This window comes from Pseudophryne corroboree, chromosome 4 (assembly GCF_028390025.1).
Source record: "Pseudophryne corroboree isolate aPseCor3 chromosome 4, aPseCor3.hap2, whole genome shotgun sequence".
Lineage (NCBI taxonomy): Eukaryota > Metazoa > Chordata > Amphibia > Anura > Myobatrachidae > Pseudophryne > Pseudophryne corroboree.
The window spans coordinates 15,604,879-15,623,878 of NC_086447.1; the positions used below are offsets into that span (position 1 = coordinate 15,604,879).

Consider the following 19,000-nt stretch of genomic DNA (forward strand, 5'->3'; position numbering starts at 1 on the left):
TCTGCAATCATAAAAAACAACCCTTTTTTTATGGAACTACTACGAATGCCTAATAAAAGCACTTGATTTGCAAAATGACAAAACAAAAACATATGGAGAATGCGAGCATCGATCTCGCTACCTCTCGCATGCTAAGCGAGCGCTCTACCATTTGAGTTAATTCCCCATGAGCACATGTGACTTTTCAGAATAAAGGCACTGGAAGATCAAGTCATTATATATTGAAAGTTTTTAAAAGCTTTCCTTCAAAATATTCTCTTTTTATAGAAAACATAAAGTTTCTCTCCCATTTTTGAGTTTTGTAATGTCTTTATAAATATTTAAACACTAATTCTCCATGCCAGCTGAGGTTTCTGTGTCTGCAATCATAAAAAACAACCCATTTTTCTATGGAACTACTACGAATGCCTATTAAAAGCACTTGAATTGCAAAATGACAAAACAAAAACATATGGAGTATGCGAGCATCAATCTCCCTACCTCTCGCATGCTAAGCGAGTGCTCTACCATTTGAGCTAATTCCCCATGAGCACATGTGACTTTTCAGAATAAAGGCACTGGAAGATCATATCATTATACATTGAAAGTTTTTATAAGCTTTCCTTCAAAATATTCTCTTTTCATAGAAAACATAAAGTTTCTCTCCCATTTTTGAGTTTTGTAATGTCTTTAAAAATAGTTTAAACACTAATTCTCCATGCCAGCCGAGGTTTCTATGTCTGCAATCATAAAAAACAACCCATTTTTTTATGGAACTACTACGAATGCCTAATAAAAGCACTTGAATTGCAAAATGACAAAACAAAAACATATGGAGAATGCGAGCATCGATCTCGCTACCTCTCGCATGCTAAGCGAGCGCTCTACCATTTGAGTTAATTCCCCATGAGCACATGTGACCTTTCAGAATAAAGGCACTGGAAGATCATATCATTATATATTGAAAGTTTTTATAAGCTTTCCTTCAAAATGTTCTCTTTTCAAAGAAAACATAAAGTTTCTCTCCCATTTTTGAGTTTTGTAATGTCTTTAAAAATAGTTTAAACACTAATTCTCCATGCCAGCTGAGGTTTCTATGTCTGCAATCATAAAAAATAACCCATTTTTTTATGGAACTACTACGAATGCCTAATAAAAGCACTTGAATTGCAAAATGACAAAACAAAAACATATGGAGAATGCGAGCATCGATCTCGCTACCTCCCGCATGCTAAGCGAGCGCTCTACCATTTGAGCTAATTCCCCATGAGCACATGTGACTTTTCAGAATAAAGGCACTGGAAGATCATGTCATTATATATTGAAAGTTTTTATAAGCTTTCCTTCAAAATATTCTCTTTTTATAGAAAACATAAAGTTTCTCTCCCATTTTTGAGTTTTGTAATGTCTTTACAAATATTTAAACACTAATTCTCCATGCCAGCTGAGGTTTCTATGTCTGCAATCATAAAAAACAACCCATTTTTCTATGGAACTACTACGAATGCCTAATAAAAGCACTTGAATTGCAAAATGACAAAACAAAAATATATGGAGAATGCAAGCATCGATCTCGCTACCTCTCGCATGCTAAGCGAGCGCACTACCATTTGAGCTAATTCCCCATGAGCACATGTGACATTTCAGAATAAAGGCACTGGAAGATCATATCATTATATATTGAAAGTTTTTATAAGCTTTCCTTCAAAATATTCTCTTTTCATAGAAAACATAAAGTTTCTCTCCCATTTTTGAGTTTTGTAATGTCTTTAAAAATAGTTTAAACACTAATTCTCCATGCCAGCTGAGGTTTCTATGTCTGCAATCATAAAAAACAACCTATTTTTTTATGGAACTACTACGAATGCCTAATAAAAGCACTTGAATTGCAAAATGACAAAACAAAAACATATGGAGAATGCGAGCATCGATCTCGCTACCTCTCACAAGCTAAGCGAGCGCTCTACCATTTGAGCTAATTCCCCATGAGCACATGTGACTTTTCAGAATAAAGGCGCTGGAAGATCATATCATTATACATTGAAAGTTTATATAAGCTTTCCTTCAAAATATTCTCTTTTTATAGAAAACATAAAGTTTCTCTCCCATTTTTGAGTTTTGTAATGTCTTTACAAATATTTAAACACTAATTCTCCATGCCAGCTGAGGTTTCTATGTCTGCAATCATAAAAAACAACCCATTTTTCTATGGAACTACTACGAATGCCTAATAAAAGCACTTGAATTGCAAAATGACAAAACAAAAACATATGGAGAATGCGAGCATCGATCTCGCTACCTCTCGCATGCTAAGCGAGCGCTCTACCATTTGAGCTAATTCCCCATGAGCACATGTGACTTTTCAGAATAAAGGCACTGGAAGATCATATCATTATATATTGAAAGTTTTTATAAGCTTTCCTTCAAAATGTTCTCTTTTCAAAGAAAACCTAAAGTTTCTCTCCCATTTTTGAGTTTTGTAATGTCTTTAAAAATAGTTTAAACACTAATTCTCCATGCCAGCTGAGGTTTCTATGTCTGCAATCATAAAAAACAACCCATTTTTTTATGGAACTACTACGAATGCCTAATAAAAGCACTTGAATTGCAAAATGACAAAACAAAAATATATGGAGAATGCGAGCATCGATCTCGCTACCTCTCGCATGCTAAGCGAGCGCTCTACCATTTGAGCTAATTCCCCATGAACACATGTGACATTTCAGAATAAAGGCACTGGAAGATCATATCATTATATATTGAAAGTTTTTATAAGCTTTCCTTCAAAATATTCTCTTTTCATAGAAAACATAAAGTTTCTCTCCCATTTTTGAGTTTTGTAATGTCTTTAAAAATAGTTTAAACACTAATTCTCCATGCCAGCTGAGGTTTCTATGTCTGCAATCATAAAAAACAACCTATTTTTTTATGGAACTACTACGAATGCCTAATAAAAGCACTTGAATTGCAAAATGACAAAACAAAAACATATGGAGAATGCGAGCATCGATCTCGCTACCTCTCGCATGCTAAGCGAGCGCTCTTCCATTTGAGCTAATTCCCCATGAGCACATGTGACTTTTCAGAATAAAGGCACTAGAAGATCATATCATTATATATTGAAAGTTTTTATAAGCTTTCCTTTAAAATATTCTCTTTTCATAGAAAACATAAAGTTTCTCTCCCATTTTTGAGTTTTGTAATGTTTTTAAAAATAGTTTAAACACTAATTCTCCATGCCAGCTGAGGTTTCTATGTCTGCAATCATAAAAAACAACCCATTTTTTTTATGGAACTACTACGAATGCCTAATAAAAGCACTTGAATTGCAAAATGACAAAACAAAAACATATGGAGAATGCGAGCATCGATCTCGCTACCTCTCGCATGCTAAGCGAGCGCTCTACTATTTGAGCTAATTCCCCATGAGCACATGTGACTTTTCAGAATAAAGGCACTGGAAGATCATATCATTATATATTGAAAGTTTTTATAAGCTTTCCTTTAAAATATTCTCTTTTCATAGAAAATATAAAGCTTCTCTCCCATTTTTGAGTTTTGTAATGTCTTTAAAAATAGTTTAAACACTAATTCTCCATGCCAGCTGAGGTTTCTATGTCTGCAATAATAAAAAACAACCCATTTTTTTATGGAACTACTACGAATGCCTAATAAAAGCACTTGAATTGCAAAATGACAAAACAAAAACATATGGAGAATGCGAGCATCGATCTCGCTACCTCTCGCATGCTAAGCGAGCGCTCTACCATTTGAGCTAATTCCCCAAGAGCACAATGGACCTTTCAGAATAAAGGCACTGGAAGATCATATCATTATATATTGAAAGTTTTTATAAGCTTTCCTTCAAAATGTTCTCTTTTCATAGAAAACATAAAGTTTCTCTCCCATTTTTGAGTTTTGTAATGTCTTTAAAAATAGTTTAAACACTAATTCTCCATGCCAGCTGAGGTTTCTATGTCTGCAATCATAAAAAACAACCCATTTTTTTATGGAACTAATACGAATGCCTAATAAAAGCACTTGAATTGTAAAATGACAAAACAAAAATATATGGAGAATGCGAGCATCGATCTCGCTACCTCTCGCATGCTAAGCGAGCGCTCTACCATTTGAGCTAATTCCCCATGAGCACATGTGACTTTTCAGAATAAAGGCACTGGAAGATCATGTCATTATATATTGAAAGTTTTTATAAGCTGTCCTTCAAAATATTCTCTTTTCATAGAAAACATAAAGTTTCTCTCCCATTTTTGAGTTTTGTAATGTCTTTATAAATATTTAAACACTAATTCTCCATGCCAGCTGAGGTTTCTATGTCTGCAATCATAAAAAACAACCCATTTTTTTATGGAACTACTACGAATGCCTAATAAAAGCACTTGAATTGCAAAATGACAAAACAAAAACATATGGAGAATGCGAGCATCGATCTCGCTACCTCTCGCATGCTAAGCGAGCGCGCTACCATTTGAGCTAATTCCCCATGAGCACATGTGACTTTTCAGAATAAAGGCACTGGAAGATCATATCATTATATATTGAAAGTTTTTATAAGCTTTCCTTCAAAATGTTCTCTTTTCAAAGAAAACATAAAGTTTCTCTCCCATTTTTGAGTTTTGTAATGTCTTTAAAAATAGTTTAAACACTAATTCTCCATGCCAGCTGCGGTTTCTATGTCTGCAATCATAAAAAACAACCCATTTTTTTTATGGAACTACTACGAATGCCTAATAAAAGCACTTGAATTGCAAAATGACAAAACAAAAACATATGGAGAATGCGAGCATCGATCTCGCTACCACTCGCATGCTAAGCGAGCGCTCTACCATTTGAGCTAATTCCCCATGGGCACAAGTGACTTTTCAGAATAAAGGCACTGGAAGATCATGTCATTATTTATTGAAAGTTTTTATAAGCTTTCCTTCAAAATGTTCTCTTTTCAAAGAAAACATAAAGTTTCTCTCCCATTTTTGAGTTTTGTAATGTCTTTATAAATATTTAAACACTAATTCTCCATGCCAGCTGAGGTTTCTGTGTCTGCAATCATAAAAAACAACCCATTTATTTATGGAACTACTACGAATGCCTAATAAAAGCACTTGAATTGCAAAATGACAAAACAAAAACATATGGAGAATGCGAGCATCGATCTCGCTACCTCTCGCATGCTAAGCGAGCGCTCTACCATTTGAGTTAATTCCCCATGAGCACATGTGACTTTTCAGAATAAAGGCACTGGAAGATCAAGTCATTATATATTGAAAGTTTTTAAAAGCTTTCCTTCAAAATATTCTCTTTTTATAGAAAACATAAAGTTTCTCTCCCATTTTTGAGTTTTGTAATGTCTTTATAAATATTTAAACACTAATTCTCCATGCCAGCTGAGGTTTCTGTGTCTGCAATCATAAAAAACAACCCATTTTTCTATGGAACTACTACGAATGCCTATTAAAAGCACTTGAATTGCAAAATGACAAAACAAAAACATATGGAGTATGCGAGCATCAATCTCCCTACCTCTCGCATGCTAAGCGAGTGCTCTACCATTTGAGCTAATTCCCCATGAGCACATGTGACTTTTCAGAATAAAGGCACTGGAAGATCATATCATTATACATTGAAAGTTTTTATAAGCTTTCCTTCAAAATATTCTCTTTTCATAGAAAACATAAAGTTTCTCTCCCATTTTTGAGTTTTGTAATGTCTTTAAAAATAGTTTAAACACTAATTCTCCATGCCAGCCGAGGTTTCTATGTCTGCAATCATAAAAAACAACCCATTTTTTTATGGAACTACTACGAATGCCTAATAAAAGCACTTGAATTGCAAAATGACAAAACAAAAACATATGGAGAATGCGAGCATCGATCTCGCTACCTCTCGCATGCTAAGCGAGCGCTCTACCATTTGAGTTAATTCCCCATGAGCACATGTGACCTTTCAGAATAAAGGCACTGGAAGATCATATCATTATATATTGAAAGTTTTTATAAGCTTTCCTTCAAAATGTTCTCTTTTCAAAGAAAACATAAAGTTTCTCTCCCATTTTTGAGTTTTGTAATGTCTTTAAAAATAGTTTAAACACTAATTCTCCATGCCAGCTGAGGTTTCTATGTCTGCAATCATAAAAAATAACCCATTTTTTTATGGAACTACTACGAATGCCTAATAAAAGCACTTGAATTGCAAAATGACAAAACAAAAACATATGGAGAATGCGAGCATCGATCTCGCTACCTCCCGCATGCTAAGCGAGCGCTCTACCATTTGAGCTAATTCCCCATGGGCACAAGTGACTTTTCAGAATAAAGGCACTGGAAGATCATGTCATTATTTATTGAAAGTTTTTATAAGCTTTCCTTCAAAATATTCTCTTTTCATAGAAAACATAAAGTTTCTCTCCCATTTTTGAGTTTTGTAATGTCTTTATAAATATTTAAACACTAATTCTCCATGCCAGCTGAGGTTTCTGTGTCTGCAATCATAAAAAACAACCCATTTTTTTATGGAACTACTACGAATGCCTAATAAAAGCACTTGAATTGCAAAATGACAAAACAAAAACATATGGAGAATGCGAGCATCGATCTCGCTACCTCTCGCATGCTAAGCGAGCGCTCTACTATTTGAGCTTATTCCCCATGAGCACATGTGACTTTTCAGAATAAAGGCACTGGAAGATCATATCATTATATATTGAAAGTTTTTATAAGCTTTCCTTTAAAATATTCTCTTTTCATAGAAAACATAAAGTTTCTCTCCCATTTTTGAGTTTTGTAATGTCTTTAAAAATAGTTTAAACACTAATTCTCCATGCCAGCTGAGGTTTCTATGTCTGCAATCATAAAAAACAACCCATTTTTCTATGGAACTACTACGAATGCCTAATAAAAGCACTTGAATTGCAAAATGACAAAACAAAAACATATGGAGAATGCGAGCATCGATCTCGCTACCTCTCGCATGCTAAGCAAGCGCTCTACCATTTGAGCTAATTCCCCATGAGCACATGTGACCTATCAGAATAAAGGCACTGGAAGATCATATCATTATATATTGAAAGTTTTTATAAGCTTTCCTTCAAAATGTTCTCTTTTCAAAGAAAACATAAAGTTTCTCTCCCATTTTTGAGTTTTGTAATGTCTTTAAAAATAGTTTAAACACTAATTCTCCATGCCAGCTGAGGTTTCTATGTCTGCAATCATAAAAAACAACCCATTGTTTTTATGGAACTACTACGAATGCCTAATAAAAGCACTTGAATTGCAAAATGACAAAACAAAAACATATGGAGAATGCGAGCATCGATCTCGCTACCTCTCGCATGCTAAGCGAGCGCTCTACCATTTGAGCTAATTCCCCATGAGCACATGTGACTTTTCAGAATAAAGGCACTGGAAGATCATATCATTATATATTGAAAGTTTTTATAAGCTTTCCTTCAAAATGTTCTCTTTTCAAAGAAAACATAAAGTTTCTCTCCCATTTTTGAGTTTTGTAATGTCTTTAAAAATAGTTTAAACACTAATTCTCCATGCCAGCTGAGGTTTCTATGTCTGCAATCATAAAAAACAACCCATTTTTTTATGGAACTACTACGAATGCCTAATAAAAGCACTTGAATTGCAAAATGACAAAATAAAAATATATGGAGAATGCGAGCATCGATCTCGCTACCTCTCGCATGCTAAGCGAGCGCTCTACCATTTGAGCTAATTCCCCATGAACACATGTGACATTTCAGAATAAAGGCACTGGAAGATCATATCATTATATATTGAAAGTTTTTATAAGCTTTCCTTCAAAATATTCTCTTTTCATAGAAAACATAAAGTTTCTCTCCCATTTTTGAGTTTTGTAATGTCTTTAAAAATAGTTTAAACACTAATTCTCCATGCCAGCTGAGGTTTCTATGTCTGCAATCATAAAAAACAACCTATTTTTTTATGGAACTACTACGAATGCCTAATAAAAGCACTTGAATTGCAAAATGACAAAACAAAAACATATGGAGAATGCGAGCATCGATCTCGCTACCTCTCGCATGCTAAGCGAGCGCTCTTCCATTTGAGCTAATTCCCCATGAGCACATGTGACTTTTCAGAATAAAGGCACTAGAAGATCATATCATTATATATTGAAAGTTTTTATAAGCTTTCCTTTAAAATATTCTCTTTTCATAGAAAACATAAAGTTTCTCTCCCATTTTTGAGTTTTGTAATGTCTTTAAAAATAGTTTAAACACTAATTCTCCATGCCAGCTGAGGTTTCTATGTCTGCAATCATAAAAAACAACCCATTTTTTTTATGGAACTACTACGAATGCCTAATAAAAGCACTTGAATTGCAAAATGACAAAACAAAAACATATGGAGAATGCGAGCATCGATCTCGCTACCTCTCGCATGCTAAGCGAGCGCTCTACTATTTGAGCTAATTCCCCATGAGCACATGTGACTTTTCAGAATAAAGGCACTGGAAGATCATATCATTATATATTGAAAGTTTTTATAAGCTTTCCTTTAAAATATTCTCTTTTCATAGAAAACATAAAGTTTCTCTCCCATTTTTGAGTTTTGTAATGTCTTTAAAAATAGTTTAAACACTAATTCTCCATGCCAGCTGAGGTTTCTATGTCTGCAATCATAAAAAACAACCCATTTTTTTATGGAACTACTACGAATGCCTAATAAAAGCACTTGAATTGCAAAATGACAAAACAAAAACATATGGAGAATGCGAGCATCGATCTCGCTACCTCTCGCATGCTAAGCGAGCGCTCTACCATTTGAGCTAATTCCCCATGAGCACAATGGACCTTTCAGAATAAAGGCACTGGAAGATCATATCATTATATATTGAAAGTTTTTATAAGCTTTCCTTCAAAATGTTCTCTTTTCATAGAAAACATAAAGTTTCTCTCCCATTTTTGAGTTTTGTAATGTCTTTAAAAATAGTTTAAACACTAATTCTCCATGCCAGCTGAGGTTTCTATGTCTGCAATCATAAAAAACAACCCATTTTTTTATGGAACTAATACGAATGCCTAATAAAAGCACTTGAATTGTAAAATGACAAAACAAAAATATATGGAGAATGCGAGCATCGATCTCGCTACCTCTCGCATGCTAAGCGAGCGCTCTACCATTTGAGCTAATTCCCCATGAGCACATGTGACTTTTCAGAATAAAGGCACTGGAAGATCATGTCATTATATATTGAAAGTTTTTATAAGCTTTCCTTCAAAATATTCTCTTTTCATAGAAAACATAAAGTTTCTCTCCCATTTTTGAGTTTTGTAATGTCTTTATAAATATTTAAACACTAATTCTCCATGCCAGCTGAGGTTTCTGTGTCTGCAATCATAAAAAACAACCCATTTTTTTATGGAACTACTACGAATGCCTAATAAAAGCACTTGAATTGCAAAATGACAAAACAAAAACATATGGAGAATGCGAGCATCGATCTCGCTACCTCTCGCATGCTAAGCGAGCGCTCTTCCATTTGAGCTAATTCCCCATGAGCACATGTGACTTTTCAGAATAAAGGCACTAGAAGATCATATCATTATATATTGAAAGTTTTTATAAGCTTTCCTTTAAAATATTCTCTTTTCATAGAAAACATAAAGTTTCTCTCCCATTTTTGAGTTTTGTAATGTCTTTAAAAATAGTTTAAACACTAATTCTCCATGCCAGCTGAGGTTTCTATGTCTGCAATCATAAAAAACAACCCATTTTTTTTATGGAACTACTACGAATGCCTAATAAAAGCACTTGAATTGCAAAATGACAAAACAAAAACATATGGAGAATGCGAGCATCGATCTCGCTACCTCTCGCATGCTAAGCGAGCGCTCTACTATTTGAGCTAATTCCCCATGAGCACATGTGACTTTTCAGAATAAAGGCACTGGAAGATCATATCATTATATATTGAAAGTTTTTATAAGCTTTCCTTTAAAATATTCTCTTTTCATAGAAAACATAAAGTTTCTCTCCCATTTTTGAGTTTTGTAATGTCTTTAAAAATAGTTTAAACACTAATTCTCCATGCCAGCTGAGGTTTCTATGTCTGCAATCATAAAAAACAACCCATTTTTTTATGGAACTACTACGAATGCCTAATAAAAGCACTTGAATTGCAAAATGACAAAACAAAAACATATGGAGAATGCGAGCATCGATCTCGCTACCTCTCGCATGCTAAGCGAGCGCTCTACCATTTGAGCTAATTCCCCATGAGCACAATGGACCTTTCAGAATAAAGGCACTGGAAGATCATATCATTATATATTGAAAGTTTTTATAAGCTTTCCTTCAAAATGTTCTCTTTTCATAGAAAACATAAAGTTTCTCTCCCATTTTTGAGTTTTGTAATGTCTTTAAAAATAGTTTAAACACTAATTCTCCATGCCAGCTGAGGTTTCTATGTCTGCAATCATAAAAAACAACCCATTTTTTTATGGAACTAATACGAATGCCTAATAAAAGCACTTGAATTGTAAAATGACAAAACAAAAATATATGGAGAATGCGAGCATCGATCTCGCTACCTCTCGCATGCTAAGCGAGCGCTCTACCATTTGAGCTAATTCCCCATGAGCACATGTGACTTTTCAGAATAAAGGCACTGGAAGATCATGTCATTATATATTGAAAGTTTTTATAAGCTTTCCTTCAAAATATTCTCTTTTCATAGAAAACATAAAGTTTCTCTCCCATTTTTGAGTTTTGTAATGTCTTTATAAATATTTAAACACTAATTCTCCATGCCAGCTGAGGTTTCTGTGTCTGCAATCATAAAAAACAACCCATTTTTTTATGGAACTACTACGAATGCCTAATAAAAGCACTTGAATTGCAAAATGACAAAACAAAAACATATGGAGAATGCGAGCATCGATCTCGCTACCTCTCGCATGCTAAGCGAGCGCGCTACCATTTGAGCTAATTCCCCATGAGCACATGTGACTTTTCAGAATAAAGGCACTGGAAGATCATATCATTATATATTGAAAGTTTTTATAAGCTTTCCTTCAAAATGTTCTCTTTTCAAAGAAAACATAAAGTTTCTCTCCCATTTTTGAGTTTTGTAATGTCTTTAAAAATAGTTTAAACACTAATTCTCCATGCCAGCTGCGGTTTCTATGTCTGCAATCATAAAAAACAACCCATTTTTTTTATGGAACTACTACGAATGCCTAATAAAAGCACTTGAATTGCAAAATGACAAAACAAAAACATATGGAGAATGCGAGCATCGATCTCGCTACCACTCGCATGCTAAGCGAGCGCTCTACCATTTGAGCTAATTCCCCATGGGCACAAGTGACTTTTCAGAATAAAGGCACTGGAAGATCATGTCATTATTTATTGAAAGTTTTTATAAGCTTTCCTTCAAAATATTCTCTTTTCATAGAAAACATAAAGTTTCTCTCCCATTTTTGAGTTTTGTAATGTCTTTATAAATATTTAAACACTAATTCTCCATGCCAGCTGAGGTTTCTGTGTCTGCAATCATAAAAAACAACCCATTTTTTTATGGAACTACTACGAATGCCTAATAAAAGCACTTGAATTGCAAAATGACAAAACAAAAACATATGGAGAATGCGAGCATCGATCTCGCTACCTCTCGCATGCTAAGCGAGCGCTCTACTATTTGAGCTTATTCCCCATGAGCACATGTGACTTTTCAGAATAAAGGCACTGGAAGATCATATCATTATATATTGAAAGTTTTTATAAGCTTTCCTTTAAAATATTCTCTTTTCATAGAAAACATAAAGTTTCTCTCCCATTTTTGAGTTTTGTAATGTCTTTAAAAATAGTTTAAACACTAATTCTCCATGCCAGCTGAGGTTTCTATGTCTGCAATCATAAAAAACAACCCATTTTTCTATGGAACTACTACGAATGCCTAATAAAAGCACTTGAATTGCAAAATGACAAAACAAAAACATATGGAGAATGCGAGCATCGATCTCGCTACCTCTCGCATGCTAAGCAAGCGCTCTACCATTTGAGCTAATTCCCCATGAGCACATGTGACCTATCAGAATAAAGGCACTGGAAGATCATATCATTATATATTGAAAGTTTTTATAAGCTTTCCTTCAAAATGTTCTCTTTTCAAAGAAAACATTAAAGTTTCTCTCCCATTTTTGAGTTTTGTAATGTCTTTAAAAATAGTTTAAACACTAATTCTCCATGCCAGCTGAGGTTTCTATGTCTGCAATCATAAAAAACAACCCATTGTTTTTATGGAACTACTACGAATGCCTAATAAAAGCACTTGAATTGCAAAATGACAAAACAAAAACATATGGAGAATGCGAGCATCGATCTCGCTACCTCTCGCATGCTAAGCGAGCGCTCTACCATTTGAGCTAATTCCCCATGAGCACATGTGACTTTTCAGAATAAAGGCACTGGAAGATCATATCATTATATATTGAAAGTTTTTATAAGCTTTCCTTCAAAATGTTCTCTTTTCAAAGAAAACATAAAGTTTCTCTCCCATTTTTGAGTTTTGTAATGTCTTTAAAAATAGTTTAAACACTAATTCTCCATGCCAGCTGAGGTTTCTATGTCTGCAATCATAAAAAACAACCCATTTTTTTATGGAACTACTACGAATGCCTAATAAAAGCACTTGAATTGCAAAATGACAAAATAAAAATATATGGAGAACGCGAGCATCGATCTCGCTACCTCTCGCATGCTAAGCGAGCGCTCTACCATTTGAGCTAATTCCCCATGAACACATGTGACATTTCAGAATAAAGGCACTGGAAGATCATATCATTATATATTGAAAGTTTTTATAAGCTTTCCTTCAAAATATTCTCTTTTCATAGAAAACATAAAGTTTCTCTCCCATTTTTGAGTTTTGTAATGTCTTTAAAAATAGTTTAAACACTAATTCTCCATGCCAGCTGAGGTTTCTATGTCTGCAATCATAAAAAACAACCTATTTTTTTATGGAACTACTACGAATGCCTAATAAAAGCACTTGAATTGCAAAATGACAAAACAAAAACATATGGAGAATGCGAGCATCGATCTCGCTACCTCTCGCATGCTAAGCGAGCGCTCTTCCATTTGAGCTAATTCCCCATGAGCACATGTGACTTTTCAGAATAAAGGCACTAGAAGATCATATCATTATATATTGAAAGTTTTTATAAGCTTTCCTTTAAAATATTCTCTTTTCATAGAAAACATAAAGTTTCTCTCCCATTTTTGAGTTTTGTAATGTCTTTAAAAATAGTTTAAACACTAATTCTCCATGCCAGCTGAGGTTTCTATGTCTGCAATCATAAAAAACAACCCATTTTTTTTATGGAACTACTACGAATGCCTAATAAAAGCACTTGAATTGCAAAATGACAAAACAAAAACATATGGAGAATGCGAGCATCGATCTCGCTACCTCTCGCATGCTAAGCAAGCGCTCTACTATTTGAGCTAATTCCCCATGAGCACATGTGACTTTTCAGAATAAAGGCACTGGAAGATCATATCATTATATATTGAAAGTTTTTATAAGCTTTCCTTTAAAATATTCTCTTTTCATAGAAAACATAAAGTTTCTCTCCCATTTTTGAGTTTTGTAATGTCTTTAAAAATAGTTTAAACACTAATTCTCCATGCCAGCTGAGGTTTCTATGTCTGCAATCATAAAAAACAACCCATTTTTTTATGGAACTACTACGAATGCCTAATAAAAGCACTTGAATTGCAAAATGACAAAACAAAAACATATGGAGAATGCGAGCATCGATCTCGCTACCTCTCGCATGCTAAGCGAGTGCTCTACCATTTGAGCTAATTCCCCATGAGCACAATGGACCTTTCAGAATAAAGGCACTGGAAGATCATATCATTATATATTGAAAGTTTTTATAAGCTTTCCTTCAAAATGTTCTCTTTTCATAGAAAACATAAAGTTTCTCTCCCATTTTTGAGTTTTGTAATGTCTTTAAAAATAGTTTAAACACTAATTCTCCATGCCAGCTGAGGTTTCTATGTCTGCAATCATAAAAAACAACCCATTTTTTTATGGAACTAATACGAATGCCTAATAAAAGCACTTGAATTGTAAAATGACAAAACAAAAATATATGGAGAATGCGAGCATCGATCTCGCTACCTCTCGCATGCTAAGCGAGCGCTCTACCATTTGAGCTAATTCCCCATGAGCACATGTGACTTTTCAGAATAAAGGCACTGGAAGATCATGTCATTATATATTGAAAGTTTTTATAAGCTTTCCTTCAAAATATTCTCTTTTCATAGAAAACATAAAGTTTCTCTCCCATTTTTGAGTTTTGTAATGTCTTTATAAATATTTAAACACTAATTCTCCATGCCAGCTGAGGTTTCTGTGTCTGCAATCATAAAAAACAACCCATTTTTTTATGGAACTACTACGAATGCCTAATAAAAGCACTTGAATTGCAAAATGACAAAACAAAAACATATGGAGAATGCGAGCATCGATCTCGCTACCTCTCGCATGCTAAGCGAGCGCGCTACCATTTGAGCTAATTCCCCATGAGCACATGTGACTTTTCAGAATAAAGGCACTGGAAGATCATATCATTATATATTGAAAGTTTTTATAAGCTTTCCTTCAAAATGTTCTCTTTTCAAAGAAAACATAAAGTTTCTCTCCCATTTTTGAGTTTTGTAATGTCTTTAAAAATAGTTTAAACACTAATTCTCCATGCCAGCTGCGGTTTCTATGTCTGCAATCATAAAAAACAACCCATTTTTTTTATGGAACTACTACGAATGCCTAATAAAAGCACTTGAATTGCAAAATGACAAAACAAAAACATATGGAGAATGCGAGCATCGATCTCGCTACCACTCGCATGCTAAGCGAGCGCTCTACCATTTGAGCTAATTCCCCATGGGCACAAGTGACTTTTCAGAATAAAGGCACTGGAAGATCATGTCATTATTTATTGAAAGTTTTTATAAGCTTTCCTTCAAAATATTCTCTTTTCATAGAAAACATAAAGTTTCTCTCCCATTTTTGAGTTTTGTAATGTCTTTATAAATATTTAAACACTAATTCTCCATGCCAGCTGAGGTTTCTGTGTCTGCAATCATAAAAAACAACCCATTTTTTTATGGAACTACTACGAATGCCTAATAAAAGCACTTGAATTGCAAAATGACAAAACAAAAACATATGGAGAATGCGAGCATCGATCTCGCTACCTCTCGCATGCTAAGCGAGCGCTCTACTATTTGAGCTTATTCCCCATGAGCACATGTGACTTTTCAGAATAAAGGCACTGGAAGATCATATCATTATATATTGAAAGTTTTTATAAGCTTTCCTTTAAAATATTCTCTTTTCATAGAAAACATAAAGTTTCTCTCCCATTTTTGAGTTTTGTAATGTCTTTAAAAATAGTTTAAACACTAATTCTCCATGCCAGCTGAGGTTTCTATGTCTGCAATCATAAAAAACAACCCATTTTTCTATGGAACTACTACGAATGCCTAATAAAAGCACTTGAATTGCAAAATGACAAAACAAAAACATATGGAGAATGCGAGCATCGATCTCGCTACCTCTCGCATGCTAAGCGAGCGCTCTACCATTTGAGCTAATTCCCCATGAGCACATGTGACCTATCAGAATAAAGGCACTGGAAGATCATATCATTATATATTGAAAGTTTTTATAAGCTTTCCTTCAAAATGTTCTCTTTTCAAAGAAAACATAAAGTTTCTCTCCCATTTTTGAGTTTTGTAATGTCTTTAAAAATAGTTTAAACACTAATTCTCCATGCCAGCTGAGGTTTCTATGTCTGCAATCATAAAAAACAACCCATTGTTTTTATGGAACTACTACGAATGCCTAATAAAAGCACTTGAATTGCAAAATGACAAAACAAAAACATATGGAGAATGCTAGCATCGATCTCGCTACCTCTCGCATGCTAAGCGAGCGCTCTACCATTTGAGCTAATTCCCCATGAGCACATGTGACTTTTCAGAATAAAGGCACTGGAAGATCATATCATTATATATTGAAAGTTTTTATAAGCTTTCCTTCAAAATGTTCTCTTTTCAAAGAAAACATAAAGTTTCTCTCCCATTTTTGAGTTTTGTAATGTCTTTAAAAATAGTTTAAACACTAATTCTCCATGCCAGCTGAGGTTTCTATGTCTGCAATCATAAAAAACAACCCATTTTTTTATGGAACTACTACGAATGCCTAATAAAAGCACTTGAATTGCAAAATGACAAAACAAAAATATATGGAGAATGCGAGCATCGATCTCGCTACCTCTCGCATGCTAAGCGAGCGCTCTACCATTTGAGCTAATTCCCCATGAGCACATGTGACATTTCAGAATAAAGGCACTGGAAGATCATATCATTATATATTGAAAGTTTTTATAAGCTTTCCTTCAAAATATTCTCTTTTCATAGAAAACATAAAGTTTCTCTCCCATTTTTGAGTTTTGTAATGTCTTTAAAAATAGTTTAAACACTAATTCTCCATGCCAGCTGAGGTTTCTGTGTCTGCAATCATAAAAAACAACCTATTTTTTATGGAACTACTACGAATGCCTAATAAAAGCACTTGAATTGCAAAATGACAAAACAAAAACATATGGAGAATGCGAGCATCGATCTCGCTACCTCTCGCATGCTAAGCGAGCGCTCTTCCATTTGAGCTAATTCCCCATGAGCACAGGTGACTTTTCAGAATAAAGGCACTAGAAGATCATATCATTATATATTGAAAGTTTTTATAAGCTTTCCTTTAAAATATTCTCTTTTCATAGAAAACATAAAGTTTCTCTCCCATTTTTGAGTTTTGTAATGTCTTTAAAAATAGTTTAAACACTAATTCTCCATGCCAGCTGAGGTTTCTATGTCTGCAATCATAAAAAACAACCTATTTTTTTATGGAACTACTACGAATGCCTAATAAAAGCACTTGAATTGCAAAATGACAAAACAAAAACATATGGAGAATGCGAGCATCGATCTCGCTACCTCTCGCATGCTAAGCGAGCGCTCTTCCATTTGAGCTAATTCCCCATGAGCACATGTGACTTTTCAGAATAAAGGCACTAGAAGATCATATCATTATATATTGAAAGTTTTTATAAGCTTTCCTTTAAAATATTCTCTTTTCATAGAAAACATAAAGTTTCTCTCCCATTTTTGAGTTTTGTAATGTCTTTAAAAATAGTTTAAACACTAATTCTCCATGCCAGCTGAGGTTTCTATGTCTGCAATCATAAAAAACAACCCATTTTTTAATGGAACTACTACGAATGCCTAATAAAAGCACTTGAATTGCAAAATGACAAAACAAAAACATATGGAGAATGCGAGCATCGATCTCGCTACCTCTCGCATGCTAAGCGAGCGCTCTACTATTTGAGCTAATTCCCCATGAGCACATGTGACTTTTCAGAATAAAGGCACTGGAAGATCATGTCATTATATATTGAAAGTTTTTATAAGCTTTCCTTCAAAATATTCTCTTTTCATAGAAAACATAAAGTTTCTCTCCCATTTTTGAGTTTTGTAATGTCTTTATAAATATTTAAACACTAATTCTCCATGCCAGCTTAGGTTTCTGTGTCTGCAATCATAAAAAACAACCCATTTATTTATGGAACTACTACGAATGCCTAATAAAAGCACTTGAATTGCAAAATGACAAAACAAAAACATATGGAGAATGCGAGCATCGATCTCGCTACCTCTCGCATGCTAAGCGAGCGCTCTACTATTTGAGCTAATTCCCCATGAGCACATGTGACTTTTCAGAATAAAGGCACTGGAAGATCATATCATTATATATTGAAAGTTTTTATAAGCTTTCCTTTAAAATATTCTCTTTTCATAGAAAACATAAAGTTTCTCTCCCATTTTTGAGTTTTGTAATGTCTTTAAAAATAGTTTAAACACTAATTCTCCATGCCAGCTGAGGTTTCTATGTCTGCAATCATAAAAAACAACCCATTTTTTTATGGAACTACTACGAATGCCTAATAAAAGCACTTGAATTGCAAAATGACAAAACAAAAACATATGGAGAATGCGAGCATCGATCTCGCTACCTCTCGCATGCTAAGCGAGCGCTCTACCATTTGAGCTAATTCCCCATGAGCACAATGGACCTTTCAGAATAAAGGCACTGGAAGATCATATCATTATATATTGAAAGTTTTTATAAGCTTTCCTTCAAAATGTTCTCTTTTAATAGAAAACATAAAGTTTCTCTCCCATTTTTGAGTTTTGTAATGTCTTTAAAAATAGTTTAAACACTAATTCTCCATGCCAGCTGAGGTTTCTATGTCTGCAATCATAAAAAACAACCCATTTTTTTATGGAACTAATACGAATGCCTAATAAAAGCACTTGAATTGTAAAATGACAAAACAACAATATATGGAGAATGCGAGCATCGATCTCGCTACCTCTCGCATGCTAAGCGAGCGCTCTACCATTTGAGCTAATTCCCCATGAGCACATGTGATTTTTCAGAATAAAGGCACTGGAAGATCATGTCATTATATATTGAAAGTTTTTATAAGCTTTCCTTCAAAATATTCTCTTTTCATAGAAAACATAAAGTTTCTCTCCCATTTTTGAGTTTTGTAATGTCTTTAAAAATAGTTTAAACACTAATTCTCCATGCCAGCTGAGGTTTCTGTGTCTGCAATCATAAAAAACAACCTATTTTTTATGGAACTACTACGAATGCCTAATAAAAGCACTTGAATTGCAAAATGACAAAACAAAAACATATGGAGAATGCGAGCATCGATCTCGCTACCTCTCGCATGCTAAGCGAGCGCTCTTCCATTTGAGCTAATTCCCCATGAGCACATGTGACTTTTCAGAATAAAGGCACTAGAAGATCATATCATTATATATTGAAAGTTTTTATAAGCTTTCCTTTAAAATATTCTCTTTTCATAGAAAACATAAAGTTTCTC

General features: G+C 34.1%; 16 non-coding genes across 16 annotated transcripts; all 16 read right to left on the bottom strand.

The window, feature by feature from the left end:
* Window positions 1-2,250: 2,250 nt before the first annotated feature.
* TRNAA-AGC (transfer RNA alanine (anticodon AGC)) lies at window positions 2,251-2,323 on the bottom strand. Its single transcript has one exon. It is a non-coding gene; the product is annotated as a tRNA-Ala (tRNA).
* A 287-nt stretch (window positions 2,324-2,610) lies between these two features.
* TRNAA-AGC (transfer RNA alanine (anticodon AGC)) lies at window positions 2,611-2,683 on the bottom strand. Its single transcript has one exon. It is a non-coding gene; the product is annotated as a tRNA-Ala (tRNA).
* A 1,008-nt stretch (window positions 2,684-3,691) lies between these two features.
* TRNAA-AGC (transfer RNA alanine (anticodon AGC)) lies at window positions 3,692-3,764 on the bottom strand. Its single transcript has one exon. It is a non-coding gene; the product is annotated as a tRNA-Ala (tRNA).
* Window positions 3,765-4,051: 287 nt separating this feature from the next.
* Window positions 4,052-4,124, bottom strand: TRNAA-AGC (transfer RNA alanine (anticodon AGC)). Its single transcript has one exon. It is a non-coding gene; the product is annotated as a tRNA-Ala (tRNA).
* A 3,165-nt stretch (window positions 4,125-7,289) lies between these two features.
* Window positions 7,290-7,362, bottom strand: TRNAA-AGC (transfer RNA alanine (anticodon AGC)). Its single transcript has one exon. It is a non-coding gene; the product is annotated as a tRNA-Ala (tRNA).
* A 287-nt stretch (window positions 7,363-7,649) lies between these two features.
* Window positions 7,650-7,722, bottom strand: TRNAA-AGC (transfer RNA alanine (anticodon AGC)). Its single transcript has one exon. It is a non-coding gene; the product is annotated as a tRNA-Ala (tRNA).
* Window positions 7,723-8,730: 1,008 nt separating this feature from the next.
* On the bottom strand, window positions 8,731-8,803 carry TRNAA-AGC (transfer RNA alanine (anticodon AGC)). Its single transcript has one exon. It is a non-coding gene; the product is annotated as a tRNA-Ala (tRNA).
* Window positions 8,804-9,090: 287 nt separating this feature from the next.
* TRNAA-AGC (transfer RNA alanine (anticodon AGC)) lies at window positions 9,091-9,163 on the bottom strand. Its single transcript has one exon. It is a non-coding gene; the product is annotated as a tRNA-Ala (tRNA).
* Window positions 9,164-10,170: 1,007 nt separating this feature from the next.
* On the bottom strand, window positions 10,171-10,243 carry TRNAA-AGC (transfer RNA alanine (anticodon AGC)). The gene has a single exon. It is a non-coding gene; the product is annotated as a tRNA-Ala (tRNA).
* Window positions 10,244-10,530: 287 nt separating this feature from the next.
* TRNAA-AGC (transfer RNA alanine (anticodon AGC)) lies at window positions 10,531-10,603 on the bottom strand. The gene has a single exon. It is a non-coding gene; the product is annotated as a tRNA-Ala (tRNA).
* Window positions 10,604-12,331: 1,728 nt separating this feature from the next.
* Window positions 12,332-12,404, bottom strand: TRNAA-AGC (transfer RNA alanine (anticodon AGC)). The gene has a single exon. It is a non-coding gene; the product is annotated as a tRNA-Ala (tRNA).
* A 1,728-nt stretch (window positions 12,405-14,132) lies between these two features.
* TRNAA-AGC (transfer RNA alanine (anticodon AGC)) lies at window positions 14,133-14,205 on the bottom strand. Its single transcript has one exon. It is a non-coding gene; the product is annotated as a tRNA-Ala (tRNA).
* A 1,366-nt stretch (window positions 14,206-15,571) lies between these two features.
* Window positions 15,572-15,644, bottom strand: TRNAA-AGC (transfer RNA alanine (anticodon AGC)). Its single transcript has one exon. It is a non-coding gene; the product is annotated as a tRNA-Ala (tRNA).
* Window positions 15,645-16,292: 648 nt separating this feature from the next.
* TRNAA-AGC (transfer RNA alanine (anticodon AGC)) lies at window positions 16,293-16,365 on the bottom strand. Its single transcript has one exon. It is a non-coding gene; the product is annotated as a tRNA-Ala (tRNA).
* Window positions 16,366-18,090: 1,725 nt separating this feature from the next.
* Window positions 18,091-18,163, bottom strand: TRNAA-AGC (transfer RNA alanine (anticodon AGC)). The gene has a single exon. It is a non-coding gene; the product is annotated as a tRNA-Ala (tRNA).
* Window positions 18,164-18,450: 287 nt separating this feature from the next.
* On the bottom strand, window positions 18,451-18,523 carry TRNAA-AGC (transfer RNA alanine (anticodon AGC)). The gene has a single exon. It is a non-coding gene; the product is annotated as a tRNA-Ala (tRNA).
* Between the last annotated feature and the right edge of the window lie 477 nt (window positions 18,524-19,000).